Genomic DNA, 21,425 nt, shown 5'->3' with positions numbered 1-21,425 from the left:
AAAAATAAACAGTTACAAATCCTTAAAAACAATTCTCCATTTGTATAAAGAACAAAATCAGTGCACATCAGGTAAGATATGTAAAAACCTGGATATTGTTCAGGTCAAGTCAAACATTAACTAACCAGAGAGGGAAAAAAAAAAAAAAGGTCAAGAAACAATTGAAGTTAAATTGGTTCTGTAATAAACTTCCTGATCGGACCATACAAAATTTTAGAAACACATTGAGCTAACTATGAAGACAAATTTTGTAAAATTTGGAAGCTTGACCTAAAAACAATGTCAAAACACTTACACTTAATAGATTAGAAGGCAGTAAGCACTTAGCAAGAGCTTCTAAACAATTGTGCACCTGCTTTAAGAAAAGTCATCAAAATAGATATACAGTACTGTAAACTAAATTATGGGCTACATATTTAACAAAATGCAGATTCAATGTCCCACTTCGCGATCATCGAAAAGGGGGCGTGTCTGCTTAAACTGTCGTGGATTGTCGATATTCAGCCGCAATCTAGACAATCCATGGCCGAAATCGACAAAACAGGCCAGACTGCTTTTAAAGTAGGGCCCATTCTGTCGATCTGCCTCTTCAATGCTGTTGGGAAAGACAGCATTGAGTAGGCGGTCTCCGCTATTTCCCCCATCACAAATAGTGCTACCCCCCCCATATGCTCTATGAATTTGTGTAGTACTGTGAAGGATATAGATAAAGCAACGTAAAAAATAAAAACACACCATGTCAATATTGTAACAAGGTCACTGGCAGTACAAGAGCTGCTCCAGTGTCTAAGGTACCTCTAGAGAGGAAGGCCCATGAGAATTTTCTGGAGACCTTGGAGATAGTTATACCACTTGATAAGACAAATTCCAAGATTTATTTTAATACAATGTTTCTAAACTACACAATTCATATTCCATGTATCTTCCAGTGCCAGCATTTACAGAATATTTAGGAAATGCTACTGTAATATAGCTTTGATAAATAAGGGAGGTTTATGTGGTGTACACATTGTACTTGTTATGTGCCCCATGGTGAGGACACACTAATAATCCCTTACCACTTTCACAGCAAGTATTGGAATGTGCCATTCCAGCATTCATTAGGGCTTTTGCCTGTACTTTGGATGCAAGTTAAGTGGAACAGGTCACAAAGACATGTGTAAGCAGCCTTAGGACATATTCTTTAACACTAAAATAGAATAAAACCCAATTAAGAAATGTGTAAAATGGCCACAATTGCCAGTGAAATGACAACCAGTAGGTCTAAGTGAAGGAACAAGCTGCTCTATCAACATTTATAGTACAAAAATGTAACATTAACACTAAGTTAATACTTTAAGACTTCATGTCACATTTCAAAGGATTACCTTTCTGCAAAGCAGACATACCAGTAATATGTGGCACCAAAACCTTTGACAATCAACTGGAAAAAAAACAACAGTTAAGACTGGATCTCATTAATAGATTATACAGTTGATCTCTAGAAAGTGGTGGGTCCCAAATTCTATTGCTATCTCTGCTTCTCAATGTTACATAATTCACTCTCAGCCTTACAACAAAAAATAACCGGCATGCATGTAACCAGTACAAGCCTATAATAGCGATGGCACATAAAAGCACAACAGAATTAAAAACTCATCTAGTCAGTTTGGTGGATCTCTAACAAATGGTGACACTATATGAAACCACTTCCAAAACCTGCACAGCGAAACAGGTAGCCGACCCATGTGTACCCACACATACCGCTGATTGCCAAATGACTAACTTTAGACTAAGCACAACTTTTTTTTTTTTTTACAAGACTTTATATAAACTGCAAGCTCACATAAAGATGGAAAGCTCTAACGTACCCCAATACATCTGCTGGGAAATCTGCAAATAGATGCATTAAATGCAAATTAATGTTTCACATAATATATTAACTTGCATATGATGAAACTGGACACTGTTTTTATAAATATAGAGTGACATTTAAGTGAACAGATAATGCAGAATACAAACTCTCACTTCATTAGGAACTCAGGTATACCGCAGATATTCTTGTTAAGTACTTGATAAACCCATTAGGCAGTAGTGGCTGTAGCTATTCAATTAATTCCCATTTCAAACACTATATAGTGAAGAATGCATGTATTCGTTGCTTTACGCACCAGCAATGCAACGATCAAATAACCAGTACATGCGACAACCCCCTAAACCAGTGGTGTCAAACTCATGGTCCTCCAGCTGTTGTGGAACTACACGTCCTAGCATGCCCTGCCACAGTTTTAGCAATCCATTATATAAAATCTGTGGCAGGGCATGCTGGGAAGTGTAGTTCCACAGCATGCCCTGTGGATTTCAGGAGCCTTGGAGCTAGTCCTTTGAATTTAATGAACTAGGGAGCTAAATTCCCATGTAAGAGTTGAATAGCCCTCTTGTCACTTGTCATTACATAAACTGAATATGCTAGACCAAGGCGCTGCTCACTGCCACATTTGGTTAGTGAGATTTTTGAGTACCCACCAACAGCAGCTGCATATTGGACGTGAATGTGAACCAGAACGCAGTCGTTTGTGCTTTGAATTTGTTAGCGAGATTGGTTTGTTAAGGTTGCTCCACTTTGCAAGGAGTAGTCCTAGAACTGGAACAATTTTTCAGTTCAAAGCAGTAACTTCCTATACAAACATCTGCACTAAAAGAGTTTGACCAATATCAAGTTGTAGCATATGTAAATGAAATAAAGCCCCATACACACTAGACGTTAAAGTGAAAGATATTATTCAGAACAATATCTTTAACAATACTGTCTAGTGTACAATAAATATCTTTGACTATGCACTCCCGCGCAACGTTAACGATGATTATTTGCCAAACATGCAGGTCAATTTGGCAATACAGGTACAGTATCCCGTATCTGAATTATTCCAAATTTGAATTTTTTTTTGTTGTATCTGAATTATTCCAAATTTGAATTTTTTTTTGTTGTATCTGAATTATTCCAAATTTGAATTTTTTTTGTTCCCCCCCCCCCAACCCTTTTTTTTTAATACTTACCAAGTCCCCCGGCGTCCACAGCAGGCCTTCAGCATCCTCTCCAGCGGTCCTAGGAGTGCATTGCACACCGGTGACGTCACCGGCGCGCCTAGGAACTCGCGCAATGCACTCCTGGGACCGCCGGAGACTGTGCTGAATACTATCTCCCAGTAAGTAATGTCCTATCCTTGTAATAAACACAAAACAAGATGCCCCACACCCGTAGTATCATGTTATGTCAAACAAAAAACAAACAAGTACTACTATGTTTAAAATCAATAAATGATTACAATGGTTACCTTCTTCCTAAAAATTAAAAAAATGACTTATTTCCCATGTTTACTTGTTCAATGTGATTAATGCATAAATAATTTTTTTTTTTTTAGTTAATGTAGGTGGCCAAGAGTATGTTGGGTGGATCATTGTTAGGGTCATGACACCAAAAATAGTACAAAATGGTAACTAATTCTGCAGGAAGGGATAACAAGGGATAAGTTATGAGGCTATGGAATTTTCGGCTATATAGAAGGGAATGTAGAATGTAAACCCTTTAGATGGCCAGCTACCTTGTATCCTACAAACTACAGATGTCTAAAAGCCCTGTCCACTACAGCAAGAGCTGTACAATTACTCCATTTCTCAGAATGGTTAACCACGAGAGTTAGGCACTCCAGAGGCCAGGGGGGTCTCTGACTGGCAACATCAAAAATACTGATTGTACTTCCTGTTTTACAATGGAAACTACGCCTTTTCAGGACAAAAAGAGAACACTTTGGACATCGAAAAAAAAAAAAAAAAAAAAAACGACTACAAGAACCAATGATTGAATACTGCAGACAAAAGTGAACAAACAAGTATATATATATATAAGAGGTTTCTGGCAATGTAGCTTAACTTAATTATATTTAATGAACATACCCACCTTGCTTAGATATTCAGGTATTGCACTTTCAGTAGTAATTATCAGTTCTTGCGGTCAGCGGATGCTTCAAAAGGTTGTCGTTTGCTAGTATTAAAAAGAGATAGTGAGAGAAAATGATCTACTGAGCTAAGAAAGACTACTCCCGCCACACAATGCAAATGCAGAGTGCAGCGCTGAGAATAAAATAAAGACTAATAGCAGCGTTGGGAAGTGCTCTTGTGTAGCTGTTGAGTAGGCACAAACTTCTTGTTTCAGATCAAGCGTTGTGTCTTCAGCGCAAGTTCTCTTCTTTGGTCTTGTTGGTTACTGTTGTGGCAGATGTTCTTTGACTGATCTGAACTTGAAGCAGCAGTTTCAGGTGGTAGTTTCTGTTCTGTTACACTTCATACTAAAATAAAAAAATAAAACTACTGAATATGACTTGCATTTCTGTTGGTAGTAGAGCATATATCAAGAACATTATATTATTTCAAAACTACTATAGGTTCCTCAGAACCCCAAACAGTTCAACAGGCCACATAGCAGGTACACATGTGTAATCACTACTCAACATTTAACAGTGGGCAAAGGTGGAGCCAATTACTTAATTTATGATTCAGTGGGAACCTGAGGTGTGCGGACCTAAGGATGGAGCTTGAGAATCTGACCACTACAAATTTTCTGCCAGTACCCATTACTTACGCTTGCCCAAATACAATTTACTTCCCCCACATATTGTAACTTTGGTACTCTTTACCTAGAAGGGCGCCCATCGCGGGCATTGAATGCACTAAAAAAAAATCGGGTGCGATGCGACCGACGCCCGCGATTTCCCATAGGGAACAATGTTAAATGTCTCAATTGACCCGATTTTCCTGTTCAATGCCTCAATTGATCCGATTTTTCCATAGGAAACAATGTTAAATGGCCCACAGAGGCCAAATAGGCACCCTGAAGTGTGAAATGGCCCCCACAATTGTTAACGCCACCCCACGATCAACGTGAACCCGAAGCGTGGCGAGCGGCGGCGGTACACATCCTACGACCTTTTCATACCCCCACTATCCACGTCGGCGTGGAGTTGAGAATAGAATAGTGTGGCGAGCGCAGCGAGCCACCGAGCTCGAAGCGTGGCGAGCCCCGCGGATACCTGTGAAGCCCGCGAAAGGACGCGTTTACCTGTGAGAGTATCCGCGGCCGCTCGCCACGCTTCGGGCTCGGTGGCTCGCCACACTATTCTATTCTCAACTCCACGCCGACGTGGATAGTGGGGGTATGAAAAGGTCGTAGGACGCGTACCGATGACAAATTTTCTAAATGTAGGAGTCTACCACATCAGTTGACATTCTAGAAGAACCCCCATAAACCTGTCAAATATTTATAGGAACAGTGGTGGTTCTGACCCAAAGGATGTAAAAGGACATTGAAGTTGCCCGAATTTTGCATCCCACTACATGTGATCTGGACCCTGCTCCAACCAAGCTCATAATATAATTGGCCCTGTCTTTGCATACATTTTTTAATGCTCTTGCAGATAGGCATTTGTTCTCAACCCCTAAAGGAAGCAATTGTTAGACCTGGTTCTTAAAAAACTTAATTTAGATCCAGACTACGGACCGTATCAATCCTTCCTTTTCTAGGAAAGGGAGTGGTTGCGAATCAACTGGAAACCCGCCTGACAACAAGATATGCATGATCCATTCCAATCATGACAAAACATAGCACTGAAACAGCCCCGGTAGGTGTGCTAAATGATCTGATGGCAAGAGACAGAGGCGACTGGTCAATCTTAATCCTTCTGGAGCCCTCTACAGCATTCGATACTGTGGACCATGGGCTTCTAAATGAGTGCCTGAAAAATGTCTGTAGACTGGATGGCATTGTACTAATTTCTCACTGGCAGGTCAGTGTGTTAGCGTTCATTCTAGCACCTTCCATCTTTGAAAACCTATGCAGTTCCTCTCCCCTGCCTGGGGTGTCGGTGTCTACTGTGGTGTTTCTGGCACAGATCTGGTTTGCATAACAGTGCTGATATACAGACCACACTGTGCTAGAAGCACTACAGCAGACAGCAACACCCCAGGCAGGGAAGAGAACTGCATAGGTTTTCAAAGATAGCGGGTGCTACAATAAACACTAGAGTATCATCTGTAGTACACTCATCACCATCAGTGCCACTGCCATGTGGTGTACCACAAGATTCTATACTATCCCCACTGCTTTTTGAAGTGTACATGCGGTCACTTGGTGAAATAACTATGTGCCAAGGCCTGGTATACCACTGCTATGCAGATGATACACAACTGTACTTTTCCTTTCTTCCAGGCACAAGAAGTCAATCACCCTAAATGGCTGTCTAGCTGAGCTCCAGGAGTGGATAAAGGGCAGTTGGCCAAGACTGATGTTGAGGCTCTATAATAAGGACATCTGCTTTATCAGGATTCAAAGCAGAGGTCCTTATGATAGAGCTTTATCAGGATTCAAAGGACAAGACTGCAGCATAGTCATCCAATTGGACTGACACTTGGGAGATACAGAATTACAAAACTCTGATCATGTGCAGAACATGGGCATTGTGCTGGACACTTAAACATCAGACAACAGCCACAATCAAATCCTCATTCTTTCATCTGAGGAACAAATACTCAATTCCTTCTGAATATCTCCGAAAAGTCATAAACGCATTTGTATCATCTCGATTAGATTTACTGCAAGCTACCTTTGTTTCCCAGCTGGTACAAAACACAGCTGCTAGGCTGGTAACAAATGAGCCCCTTTCTAGCCACATAACTCCCATTCTCTACTCCCTTCACTTGCTGCCCATAAAAGGGTGAATCATCTTCAAGATCAACTTACTGAGCTTCAAGGCCAAAGGTACCTGTAGAACAGGGCTTGACAATTTTTTCTAAAATCTGGGAGCCAGAACAAAAGTGTAGGAGCCAGACCAAAAAAAAAAAAGGGGTACTTCCTCATCTTTGCGACCACTGCTTACGCTATGGGACTTACGTAAGCATCATCATCATCATCATCCGCTCGTCACGCTTCAGGCTCGGTGGCTGGCTGCACTTCGCTTGTCACAACTTTACTTAAGGGTAATAGTTGGTGGCACAATGAAAATCTGTAATTTGCATAGGAGGTGAAAACTTGGACAAGGTGTGTATGCTGCACAGAAGAGAAATATATACTGCATTTCTAGAATGAAGTCAGTAACTGGATAATGTCAACTGAAATTTAGTTGACATTATCCAGTTACTGACTTTTTTTGTAGAAATGCACCATATATAGCTCTTCTCTGCATAATAATGTCTTTTTTGACTGCCGCACCACATTTATAGTTATATACATAAAATTCTAGGCCACCACATCCAGTATTAATTATATTAATGTGCAGGGTTCCCTAGAAAACTGCTGCTCTGAGGGGGTCGACAGGGGAGGAGGACCAAAAGCACTGCAGGAGGGTGGTTGGAAGTTTGGCAGTCTAGAGCCGCTTACTTCCAGGTGTACAGAGCTAGGGGCAGGGGAGCCACCACACTTACATTAAGCAGGGTGCTGTCTCACCAACTGCCCAGGACGACGGGCAAGAACAGAGCAGGGCTGCAGGATGGTGGCTGGAGCAGTGCTGACACCCGCGGCTTCCTGCTGCTAATAACGGAGTAGAACGCCACTCAGGAGGCTCCAGTCTCCGCTATGCCGTGCGCAGACGGGGACGGGGACGGGGGGGGGGGGGGGGGCATTGGGTCCGGATCTCCGAGATATGCTGCAAGGAGGGTCACACTGATATCCGCAGTGATGTGACCCCCTTAGGCAGGAGCTGGGACACTGTATTGCGTCCTGCCACACAGCAGCAGACCACACAGGATCTGGTCGCCAGACAGGAAATTCTGGCCGCCGTGGCGACCTGGGTTTGGCAAGCCCTGCTGTAGAAGCTTTTGATTCCATACCGTTCTACCAGATTACTGTGATCTGTAGATGAAGTACTTCTAGCAGTACCTAGAATCTCCCTTAATTCATCTTGGAGTTTAAGATTTTAGTCATGATTGTCTGACTATGGAACTCACTTAACTGCACAGTTCAAGAGGTCCCCACTCCAGAATCCTTCAAACAGACCTCAAGACTTTCCTGTTTACTCAAACATTTCTGTAATTCCCTTAAGTATTATGAAAAGATATTCTGCATTTCATTGTTTCTGTACTGTATTAAATTCTTTCTGTTAAGCGCCTTGTCCTATTGGAGAAAGCGAGCCATATAAATTTATTAATAAAAAAAATGTTGTTAAGACCCCCTCATTGCCCATATTTAGTCAATTCATAGATATTACATATCAATAGTATGGAAAAAAAAATCTGTATCAAGGCCATAGTGCTCATACGATGACTGGTATCACCCGCAGTTTCCAACTACTTACTGCTTTTCCACTGGTAGTCATCTCACAACAGTTATACCACTACCTTATTAAGCATTACCTTACATAGTGGGTGTTATTCAACCATTTTAATAGACCTGACTTCGAGAGCCTCAATTAAATCATATTTATTGTGCAAAATAAATATGTTTTCGCTGCACACAGTGGCCAATTGCTACTAAAGTCCTGTACCTCAGAAAGGTGCAATAAGAAATGTATTATAAATATAAACCTAAAAAGAGAAACATTGGAATTGCTCCATTTTATGCACCCGATTGGTAGCATTAGGTAACTGAATCCCTCCCTTTGCAAGCTAATTTGTGCAGGAAAATACTAACCCGATTTCATATTGCTGCATGTAATGTGTACAGCTCGCCTTGAGGGGAATTCAATTAGCATTGTTGGGATCTAGCTGGAGCTATCAAACTAATTGCATTCCATCCAGTACTTCACCTGAAACACACATCTTACCATAACCAACACCTGTGGCTTAGCCGCAGTAATTAACATTGCCTGAGCTAAGTGCAAGGTGAGATGCTGTAATCGCATGCAGGAATCAGTAAGTTGCATGTTTACAGCACAAGCAATTGAATAGATTCAGCAATCTTATCCCCTATCTATATCATTGTGATGACTGTTCCCCACCAACCTCCTGCAGGGCAGTGCTTTATATAAACCTAAAAAAGGTAAGATATCCACCAGTTGCTGCATTGTACATAAAGCTTGCTTACTCTTGGTGATCGATAGGTTTTGCAATATCCAGCAAAGGTCTGCATTTCCCCAGGATAAAAAGTTAGTTTTGCCCTCTTTGCTTGTCTTGTCATCTCCCAGTGACATAAAACCCTGGTGTCTAGTAGTTCAGAAAAGTTAGTTTAAAAAGGAACAGTGTTCTACAAATGGAAGTCAAATGAAGGTGGACAATACCTTAAACACAACATGAAATTGTAACATATCAACACAGTACAGAAGATAATACATATCACTGTGTGTGGCACCAATGTCTAACAGCTGACTATAGACATCTGAAAGACTTTGTATGCATCTGTTCTAGATGTCCATTCTGGTATCTATTAATAGTTTTCCATTTTGAAGTATTGTGAAACAGCAGCTGTGTATTTTATGCTTTGCCAATGACTTGCAATATTCCTGTTCATGGGTGATCATGGGGTTTTTGTCTACTTCAATAGTAGTATGAGTAGCTACAGTGACAGGATATCACAGGGCAATATTGAAATCATCGTTTATTACACATTTATTATTACAAACTAATGGCTGCGGCACAAAAAGTCCTGTTTGAGCACTGAAACGTGTGACTCACATATTTTAGCTCACTATCACCAAATTGGTTGTACACCCTCCAGCACAAAATTGATTACCGTGGGAGTGCATGGGTGCAGGGAAGATTGTAACAATTGAATACACCACAGAATAGATTTAGGGTTAAGTATTTTCTTGCCGTATCCTATAAGGCCTGTGACAAGACACCGCTTATTGGGGATTTGTTTCAGTCGACTCCCAGAAAGCAGCCCTGTTCTTGAGCTAAAAAAGGGCCTGTTGCCACGACACACAGGTTTAGTGAAACTTATTGGAAAATGTATTTTTCTTCCAAAATTAAATACCCCACATAGTGTCCTACTTGCCAGGCAAAGTAGTCCTATATCTTAAAAAAAAAAAAAAAAAACATAACCAAGACAAATGTAGTCACATAAAATACATCATGGATGAAGTCAAAACTAATTGGCACCTTTTTTGCATGGTTGGAAGAGGAGGGCAATACAATTGTATATGACAGCCATAGCTCCCTAGCTATATATCAGGCACTCTCAACCAGTCCTCAAGGCACACTAATGGGGTCCCATTGTTTTAGCGATATCCATGCTTCAGCACAGGTGATTTAATTAGTACTTACGCTATTTTTACTTAATCACCTCTGCATAAATCTGGATATCACTAGGCCGATACACAATGGGAGATTTTGAGCTAAAGCAGCTCACTTTTACCACCAGTTTTGCCTCAATTGCAATATTTTGTTTACAGGCAGGCTACAGATGCCAGCAAGCGACAGATGTCCTGGCATGCTGGCACTGGGTTTTCCAAGCGCTGGCTGGGACCTGAATGTCACCTTTAAAGCTCACAAGTGGTGCGGTGCATTGCTGTTCAATTTTGGGGCTGATTAAAGTGATGGCAGGGGGACTCTACTCAGATTTAGCTATCAGTCTGGTTTTGCCTGGTGCTGGTTATCGGTGAACAGGGGTAACAAAAACCTTTCCCCCTATATTTTCTGTCACTAGATCAGGCTGAAAGGTCCAGGGCTGGTTACTGATTTAAGGGGACACCAAGGTTTTTTTTATTTAGTTTTTAAAAAATATTTAAAACATTAAAATCCCCATATCCCATAAACCAGCCATAATAGTACTCTAACCCCAATACGTTATAATTAGTGAATGCCACAATTTAGATTTTCAGTAGCTGCAGATTGTAAGTGTGGAGCATGGACTGGACGTAGAACATGCATGCAGGTCTGTAGTTTGATTTAACAAACCATGATCTGCTTTGGACTGCACCAATGTTAACCCAGCTTAAGAACGAATACTTTATTTTTAGGAATCCCAGTAACTTGGCAAATATTTACTAAGCACCAACTAAAAATAGCATATACTTTTAAACTGGAAGAACACGTGTTAACTTGTTTGCATCATCATCATCCACAAGGGAAGCGCAGCACCCAGTTAGAGAGTACATAAATTAATCAGCAAAACCGGAAAAAGTGACTTGCAGTGTAAGACAATAAATGACAAGTACAAAGTATATAAACATAGCTGCATCAGCAGATGTTTCAGGGTGTCAGAAACCAATGGAACTTTGTGCCACTGAAGATGGTTTAAGTAGAGAAGGAAAAGCACATGAGGGACCCTGCTGGTCCATGCTAAAGGGGAGAGCGAAGGAAGATATTTAATTGATGCTTTTGATTGCGCTCATTAGGGTGGGACTTAGCAGCTCTCTTACCTGATTCCCCTCCCTATATCTTTGTTGTGTCCAGCTTTCTAATGAGGCCTACACATGCAGCGATTTAGGGGCATTATCTACACGATCTAACTAGACGCGACACTATCACCAAGCTATTAATATCCAGCATGCTGGATATTAATCGGTCTGATGAGAACACTGGCCCTGACATCTCAGCACATAGTGCTGACATCGCTGTTTGCTGAGCAATCTTGCATCAATCAGAATGCTGAGCACATCTCCACGTGTGTAGGCCCCTTTAGATAAAGGCCACAAGCACAAAAATGTGGAATACCAGGGATTCTTTTACAATAGGCTCTGTTTTTTTTTTTAAGTAGTTATGGGTTGTGCCCAGTGTGTGAAGCTAAATAAAAATATAACAATAAATAACATAGGTGAAGCTGAGTGGTCTGTGCTGTGCTATATTTACAATGTTGCAAAGTGAATAGTCTCCTGACTGTGGTCCGAGAGGACAAATGTTGAGTATCTACTTATTGAACAGATGCTTGCTTATCAATAAATTCACAGTGGTTTTTAAGTGCATTTTCAAAACTGGTGAGTGCTTCCCACTTTTTACTATATTATGGACGACAATGCTGGAGCCTTTGAGGTAAACATTAGTTTTATTTTTAAATGAACATACAGATGGAGCAGCTCTCAATTGCCAGAAGGGGGCTTGCGTGCCTATGTTCTGACAGACCTGCCCGTCTCCCTGAATAAGAGGCTGACAGGGCTTCCGTTCCCCGCCACTGACCGAAAGGGATACGCACATCCCCAATTGATGCAGCGCCTCTCCACCAGCATGAGCCAGTGCTGGGAATCTCTCCACCAGCATGAGCCAGTGCTGGGAATCCAGTGATTCCCAGTGCTGGCTGAGAGGCACTACATCTGTATACTGGCATAGGATCAGGGCTGTGGAGTCGGGGTCGAGGAGTCGGAGGCAATTTCGAGTACCTGGGGTCGGAGTTGGCAAACAATACTCCGACAATTATAATTAATGACTTCTCTACTGTAAGAATAAAGACCAATGCATGCAGTGCCTCACGTAACCGCAAAACGAACACGTTAAGTGACCGTGAAAAAGCATGCTTTTCATGTGCTTCACTATATGGCACGCAACGCACAATTCGGAGCACCAATACTTATAAATGTATTCTCCCTTGTAGTTTACAACTTATTTCCAACGTTCAATAAGGTTTTCAATACCTCGTTGGTAGAAATCACCTGGTGTAGACTCGAAAAATTCATTCAACCAAGCTCTCCCACCATACGCACAACATCTTTTTACGCGGATGAAGATCTTGTTTCATGCACGGGTCGTTTGTTTACCTTGGCTAAGCCATTCCTTACGCTGGTTCATATTGATGTACAGGCACCATTTTTCGTCGCCAGTAACGATTCGGTAAAGAAATCGTTCCTTGTGTCCATGAATTGAATGGTGACGAGCAAGCAAACCAGCGGAGATTGTGGCTCGTTGATTTTTGTTGTGGTCACAAAGCATGCGGAACTCATGCTCCACACTTCTGAACCTTTCCTATTGAGTTAAGATTCTTCTCTATAGCTAGAGGAGCTTAGAAGAACTTGATGGAACAGCTTCTTGGATTCAACTGTTAGTGTTTATATTTATTTTAAAACCTGCATGCCTGCTTGTCTGTATGTATGAGGGTAGACATGTGTACATGGTTCTGGAAGAAACTGTCTATCCTAGGTTTTTAAGTGTGGTGCAAGGAATGTATCAAATACATTCGCATATTAATACAGAGGAGTCGGAGTCGAGGTCAGAAGTACGAGGAGTCGGAACATTTATCTACCGACTCCACAGCCCTGCATAGGATACAGCATATAGCTCCATGTTCAACACCACATCATATGAGAACATCCTGGATATGGTTTATGGTTGCAATGACCATATCCACCACATATAACACTATAGGGTGTATTCAATCCTGTTTGGCGAGCTGTGACGGCGCTCGCGGGTCAGTATTCAACACACACACCCCGTTTTGAGGTGGAAATGGCGAGTGCGGCCGTCAAAACACAGCTCGCAGCTAAATGCCGAGCCTTGCTGCTTTAGCAGCGAAACGCTCTGTCCACTGCACGGGGATTAAACGGCATGGATGGCTTGTATTCAGCAACCCTTACCAAAAACAAACCCTCCTTGCCGGCAGCATTGAATACCACCCTATATGTCCACACGCAAATGAAATGGGTCCAGCAAACGTGTTCTGTTCTCTGACCAGCAATGACTATAGTGATGCTACTGAAGTTTCTTTGTTTAGGTACTGTAAGCACGCTCTAACACAACCCATTACGGTAATTTTGATTACATCAGACATGAATGGTAACCAGAATCAAGAGATTACTCTGGTACAATCATGTTCTTGCAACAGTTTGTAGCAATCGTCGCAAGTAAAATAGTATAGATGTGTATACGTATATAGGCTGTGGTCTCGGGGCATTCAATTGACAGTAGTGTAAATTGTATGGTCAAATACAGTAAGATGCTAAATTAGATAAGTGTATACCCAGCTCACATGAAATCAATTGTTATTTGACTCATCAAAAATGTAATCAGAGCTTTTCTGCAGAATTTCTCCTGAGGTGCTGCATATTTAATCTACTAGGTGATTCATCGCGCCCTGTGGGCGCTCTTCACACCGGCGTAAGGGGCTGCGCCCCCTTAATTTGTGAACTTTTGTATTGTGAGAAATTGTGGGAAGGGGGGACGTGGGGGTTTGCGAATTGCAGGAGGGGGGCTGTGGGGGTCCGTGAATCACGGGAGGGGCGGGGTGCGGGGGGTGCTGTGAATCCCCGGGAGGAGGGGGGGTCCGTGAACCTGCGTTACACGAAAAGACTCGGCTAGCTCAGAGCCGGGAGGGGGGGGTCGGACTCCTGCGTTACACCAAAGGGCTCGGCTAGCTCAGAGCCGGGAGGGGGGGGGGGGGGGTCGGACTCCTGCGTTACACGAAAGGGCTCGGCTAGCTCAGAGCTGTGAGGGGAGGTGTTTGCGCCGGGCGCCACTAACCCACTGGGGGGGAGAGAGGTGCACTTAGCAGCCGCCGGCTTCTGCTCTTCTGCTCCGGGGGGAGAGGTGGGGGCGGCAGCTGCTGCTAAGCAGCTGGGGGGGGAGGTTGCAGGGGCTACTGCTCACCTGCTCCATGAAGAGACATACGCTGGAGGGGGAGAGGTGAGGTTACCAGGCGCCGGCTGCCACTATCTATCTGCAGGGGAGAAGGGGTAAGCAATGCTGTGGAGGCAGTTGTGTCTTTGCCTGGTAGCATGGGAGGCAGAGGGTGTCTGGCACTGTGGGCTGGTTCTCTGTCACTATGTGAGTGTGTGTGGGCGGAGTCAGAGGCTCTGATAGGCTATTAGGCTATGACTCCACCCAGCGTTATAGACACACTCACACATTGAGTGACAGATGTAGCCAAATATATAAGAGATATGAACAGGATTATTTGGAAATATTAGTCAACTATAGGAAACTATGGTATTGCTGTATGCACAAGGCACCAGTTTTTGTAGTGACTTGACTATGCCCATTATGCATTTTAGATAAAATGGCATAGACTGGGCGATGACATGTATTTTTGGATTAATGCTAGATGGTTAGTATGTTTTACGCAAGGTATTTTATTGCTAGCAATTTCAGTAGGAGTGTAATTTGGAGGCTGATCGTAATCATTGCATACACATTTCATTTAATTATTTTAAGAACATTAGAGTGTCCGAGGCACATTTCTCTTAACACCCGCATACGGTAGAGCAGGGGTCCTCATACTATTTTGCTCTCGGACCCCATCAGTCAAGAAAAATGATAGGATCCCAGCAAGTTACTGCACAAGGTCATCACATGTGTAGTCAGGAGACAGTACATGGCATGGCAGCATTATGGAGGCACAAAATGTGAGGAGTCTAAATAACAGACAATTCAACAGTTTTACGGACTCCTTGAATCATAGATGGAGATTAGAAAAGTCATCCGCAACAAGGAGTCGCGACCCCATGCTGAGAAGGTCAGGACCCACAGTTTGAGAACCGCTGCGCTAGAGTGATTTACATTCAATTTGGGCACTTTTCATGCGATTGCAGAGATCACATGAAAAGTGCCCAACTTCCATTTGGTGTGGTATAACACACAGACAGTTGGGATTCCTACAGTCATTTGCCAGATGTCGGAATCCCGACTGCGGGGACTCAGACAGCAGGGGGAGCGCAATGAAGCCCCTTGTGGGCTTGCTGCGCTCAACACGCTGCGGGCACAGTAGCTCGCTACCTATTTTTTTCTCCATCTGCACGTTTGCCAGGCTTTTAGCAGTGGGGATTCAGACGTTGGTGTAATGACTGTCGGAATCCTGACAGCTGGTCAGTCATCCGGCAACCCTTCCATGTCATGAACAACAGTTCCATTGAGATGCAGGGTCCCATGCCCCCTGCACCAGCTGCAGGAGCAATTGGCTAGATTGCTCCTGAGCCAGGCAGGCTTGGCTCACATGCTAAAATACTGCATTCTATATATCAAATGTGATCCTGCCACACGGGAAGGTCCAGGGCAACTTGTCTGAGGGGAGAAGTCCCCTGGTGCTTCAAGTGCACAACTTGTAGTTAAATGGTTTAAACGTAATTTTGAGACCAAAAAGGAGAAAATGCTATCAATAATCATGAATCCAGAAGAAATGCTTTTAAACTTTTAAAATGCAAGTTCACAAAACAGGGCACTGGGAACCTACCTGTCTGCAGGTGAAACAAAGTTCTTCCAGTATCAAACTACTTATGTTTGTACTTTCAGTGGTTCCAACATCTGAATGCACAGCTTTACTAATGTCATTTTGACTAGTCATGTCTGAATTATCATTTCTATCACAGCTACTTAAAATTCAAGTTATGCCACTTTTAATCCACTGGTATGAAATTGCTGTTCAGCATACACACTGTATATTCACTTGCATGTCTGCAATTCAATCACTGTATATCAGAGCCTCCATTCCTACTTTATTGTAGGAATATAATTGGCAGAAAAGAACACAACATTAGCAGAGTTGCATGGGATCTGACAACTCTCACACCAGGCGTGTCATGTCACATGATGTATAAGAACATGTGTATTTTATTAGTTTGTTTCCAATTTTGAAGCACTTATTATAGAGATACAATAACATAACTTTTCACTGAGTGTTTGAATTGAGCAAAACTTACACATTACTCTTTTGGTAGCTAAATCACCCACCAGCTCGGGCCACCCAGTCAGTGTGTACCATAGAAAACAAAATCTATTTTAAGAGAGATAACTACAAGAACTACTGTCACTTATATTTTAGTATGTATATCTAACAAATAACTGGGAATAAGATTTTTATACAGATAACTAGTGTCCAAATAAATTGCTCCGTTTGTCTATTACCACCATATAATCACAGCGACACCTCAACTTAGTATATAAGAAGTCCACAACATTTGTAGTTGGGTGTCCTATTTGCGATTTAGTGAAGGTAAATAAAGAAGATCCTCAAGCTGAAGCCCCTGTACACCAGACAGAAGCCTGATGAAAAGGCTGAGTACCTTTTCTAAGGTAATCTAAACAGAATCTTTGGCTATGAAACAGCCAGTCAGACTCCAGAGCAGGGGTGGGGAACCTCAGCCGGTCTGAGTGGCCCTCCCACCCGCCCGGCGGCTTTTCCGGGAGTCAAGTACAGGGGAATTCTTGCAAGAGGTCGGTAGTTCTCACGAGATTCCTCTTACTCAACAGCAGCCAGAGACTGTCAGTCCAATTCAGCGGCAGCCCCTGGAGCGTGGGACGGCTGCAGCAGGACAATTTGTAAAATACAATGGGGCAGATGTATTAAGCCCGGAGAAGAGATAAACTGGAGATAACTTGGAAGAGTTAACGCACCAGCCAATCAGCTGTGTTTGAAATATGACAGTTGGGATCTGATTGGCTGGTGCGTTATCTCCTTCCACTTTATCACTTCACCAGGCTTAATATATCTGCCCCATTTTTCCTTATGGCCCGAAGGATTTTTTCCCCATACAAACGGCCTATGGCACAAAAAAGGTTCACCACCCCTGCTCCAGAGGTTATAGAACTTCTGCAAAGACAGGGGCTACTAGATCCCATTCACCATACAGACCATGACATGCAATAGCATGATGCGGAAAGCTAAACTAGCTTGTTGGAGGTGGCATTACATCACTCCCTCTCTCAGTAGACATCAAGTCCAGGCCGTTACTGCAAAGCGGAAATAGTCTCAACCTAGAGAACATTACGATAAGGTTAATACACTTTGTAACATCAGCACCATGTTCTCTTTAAGCAATGAGAGAAGACATGGCAGGAAGCCCCTGGCCGTGATGTCCCATACACTGCACTAAGCCATACTTGTGAAGTTTTTGTGTTGGCAGAGGAGATACACTGCAGTAGGGACACACAGTGTACCGGGTTACTATACTAAACGTGTACCAGGATACAGAACATTTGGCTGAGGGATCGCTGAGGACAGAGCAGCAGGATTGTGTAATCTCCCTCGTCATACGTACACACACACACACACACACTGCCCTCTCTGCAGCAGCGCCGCCTGCGCCAGCAACCCGGGGAGGTGACTCCTGGCCGCCCTTGTATTACCACACAGGGCTGCGGATCTGGCGGGGGGGAGGGGGGGGCGGCACTGGGCACGCTGGGACATTTAGTGCGGATTTAAAGGGAGAGAAACATCTAACCACACCCGCCGCTCACCACGGAGCAGCCGCCGCCTGATTGGCCGCACAGGCCCCGGCCCACGCCCCTAGCCCGCATCGTGCGGTTCTTTGTCCACCGCCACAGACATCTCCGTGCGGGATTAGCCTACTCCCCCCGCCCCGTGTATGACCCAGCCAGCACCGGGCCAACGGGAGGGAAGTGCGCGGCGGCGGATGGCACCCAGTGTGCTGGCACCAGGGTAGCGCCTCCTCCGTGTGAGTGCGACCCAGGCACGAGGCCGCCCGAATACCGCACAGGCATGACACAGCACCGTGCCGCCTCATCCGGTGCCCGCTCACACCCGTCCCTCACACACCCATGGACAGACAGGCAGTTTCAGGATGGAAACAACGGGTATATAAAGCAACTCACCCCAACAGCTCACAGCACCATCACCAGCGCCGCCATAAGCAGCACGGCACATTACGTAGGAATAAAACACGGAGCTATCGCGAGAACATGCGATCCCACGGGAGAGGGGGCGGGGGACTGCACATGCGCAGACCGAAGTATGGAATGCGGCGCTGGCCAGAGACCCGCGCATGCTCAATAGCTGCTTCCCGCCGGGTGTCCTTCGCTGACGTCATGCTGCTGTCTAGAAGACATACAGCTTGTCCCTACAGTAACACTGGGTTACTAATTAAAATCATAGTTGCCTAGCCTCCTGCATTCTGCAGGAGACTTCCTGGAATAGCAGCAATCTCCCTCATTTCACCTAGCCCACATTATGTAGCTGTTACATTTTTTGGAAAAAAAGAAATGAGAGATAGATACATTTACACTAATACCCCTTTTACATTGCCTCAAAACCCCGGGTCATCGGCATGTCAGACCCAGGTCAGCGGCGGTGTAAATGGGTCACGCCGTGTCCCTTTACATGGGACTCCTACCCAGGTACTGACCCATACTTGCCTACTTTTGAAAACTAGTTTCAGGGAGATTATAGTTGGTAATAGAATTTTGCACAGCACCCCACTGAGGGGGCGTGTCATGCTCCACCCAAAGAGCGTTTCTAGTTCCATATAGGGATGGCCATCGATGGTTCCCATCGTTGGCAGTTTATCCCAGAACCATCGATGGCTATAAACCATTCTATCGGCAGCCATTGATGATTCCCACCATCGTCTACTTACACATGCGCCGAGGAAGAACAGGGCGGCCGCCACCGGGAGGTGCGCACATGCGCAATAGAACTATACCTGATGCTCTGGATAATAAGGTTTCTTCTGCGCTGGGTGCGCGGTGTGCACATGCGCAGAAGAAACCTTATTATCCAGTGTGTCAGGTATAGTTCTATCGCGCATGCGCGCACCTCCCGGCGGCCGCCCCGTTCTTCCTCTGCGCATGCCCAAGTAGACGATGGTGGGAACCATCGACCGGCCGGCTCCTGCTCCGGAGTCCGTCTCACAATCAATTTGTCTTGTTTCCGGGGGGAGTGGTGCAACGGCTGCTCACTTCACCGGGCTGCACTGAGAGACCAGGCAGGCCACCACCAGTGCGCCCACGCGCACAAACAACTTCATGACAGTACCGACTCCCAGTGCCGCTGCACCACATGACATGATACATTGATGACATCATTCATCAATTCAGAAAGAGTGAGTCACAGTCTATGACTCGGAGAGGGTAGTATAGCCGGGCAGCTAGCCAGCAGGGGGGAAAAAATCGCCATGGGATGCCATCCATCGATGGCATCAAATTATTTGACCCTCGCCTATCGATGCCCAAAACATCGAGCACTAGTTCCCGACCATCAATGTTTTGGGAACATGGATAGTCGATGGCCATCCCTAGTTCCATATATGGAGAGATTGTGAAAAGAGTTTGTGAATGTGGTACCTAGAAGCGTGGGTGTGCACTGGTACATCTGAGAGGAATCTTTTAAAATTACTTATATCCAAATGTAGATGAGCCCCAAAGCAGTTAGTAAGAGATACTATGCTTGGTAAAGTGATGGGAAATAGTGCTGATGATTCAATGCAAATGTATCTCTCATTCCTTTTTCCCAAAAATTGTAAGTCTAACGTGGACTAGGTAAAATGAGGAAGATTGGTAGACTAGTGAGGGAGAGAAGGTGATTGCTGTTATTTCAGGGAGTCTCCTGCAGAATGCAGGAGGGTAGGCAACTATGCCTGACCCGGGTAGAACACGGCTAGGACCTGGGTAGAGGGCAGTGTAAACGCTGTATAGGATTAGTTGAAGTCCTTTGATTCAATCCTGATGGATAAAGCCGCCCTGTGTGCGGCTTTATCCATCAGGATTGAATCAAAGGACTCCAACTAATCCTATACAGCAAGCCACTTCGGGGGGGGGGGGGGGGGCAATTCTGGAAAGACCGCCGACACTTCTGTTTGACCAGGACGCACTGGACAGGACACACAGAATCCCCGCTGAGAATAGGCGGCTGGAACTTTCAGCCCCGTGCAGGCAACGGCAGGTAACAACAAATGCCTCCAGCTGTCATAGCGCCTGAAAGCTGTCATATCCCCGGGCGGTCTTCCCGCTGAGACCTGGGTGAGCTCTCACACATTGGCACTAAGCAGTATAAGAACACTGACGTAGTACTGAGAGTGGCTGACGGTAAAGTGCAGGTAACAGCTGTAGCCTCCCAAAATTCATAGCTGTGCTAAAAAGTGTTTAACAGCTAGGAGGACTCATATGGATAAACGGCATTTATACCTGCACCTCTTTTCCATTTGGTGATCACTAAAATCCCTCTCAGAAGGGAGAACTATCATCATTACATGTAAGTGAGCAATCATCACTCACCTATAATAATAATAATATTAATATCTTTAGTGTCATAAAATGCTCACGTACATGAACATTAAACAGAATTCAGGTGTAAACAGTACAGAATAAAAGCAATAAAAGAAAGTAGCGTTAGGTACAAGATTTATGCGTAATTCAGTATTCCCACTGGGTGTTTAAGACACGGATTGCTGTCGGAAAGAAACTCTCTCTATATCGTTTAGTCTTACACAAAACCGAACAATATCGCTTGTTTGAAGGAAGTAAGGGTGGGAAGGGTCCCTCAAAATACTTTTAGTCTTTTGGAGAAGCCGGTTTTCAAATACGTGTTGTATACTTGGTAAAGCAACCCTGATAATTTTACTAGCCACAGATACAACCCTCTGAAGGGTTTTGCGATCAGCGACGGAGCAGGAGCCAAACCACGCCACAATACCGTAGGTGAGAACACTCTCGATGACACAAGTGTAAAAATTCACCAAGGTTCTCCTACACATACCAGCCAAACGTAGTTTCATCAAGAAAAACATAGGCTGGTGGGCCTTTTTTGTAACAATATCTATATGAGTACTCCATAAAAGGTCTCTAGACATGTATATACCCAAAAATATAAA

The 21,425-nt window shown here is 44.0% G+C and overlaps 1 protein-coding gene across 3 annotated transcripts in view; it reads right to left on the bottom strand.

Moving 5' to 3' along the window:
* CSDE1 (cold shock domain containing E1) overlaps positions 1-18,560 on the bottom strand; it is a 63,824-nt gene extending 45,264 nt beyond the window's left edge. For all 3 annotated transcript variants that reach the window (XM_083172743.1, XM_083172745.1, XM_083172744.1), the window contains exons 1-2: positions 18,433-18,560; positions 3,938-4,325 (exon numbers count right to left, since the gene is read on the bottom strand). The gene's annotated coding sequence lies outside the window, so the exon portion shown is untranslated. The remainder of the gene's footprint in view (positions 1-3,937; positions 4,326-18,432) is intronic.
* Between the last annotated feature and the right edge of the window lie 2,865 nt (positions 18,561-21,425).

This window comes from Crinia signifera, chromosome 2, assembly GCF_055691185.1.
Source record: "Crinia signifera chromosome 2, ASM5569118v1, whole genome shotgun sequence".
NCBI lineage: Eukaryota > Metazoa > Chordata > Amphibia > Anura > Myobatrachidae > Crinia > Crinia signifera.
The sequence above is the reverse complement of the archived record's forward strand: the minus strand, read 5'-3'. Positions and strand labels throughout refer to the sequence as shown.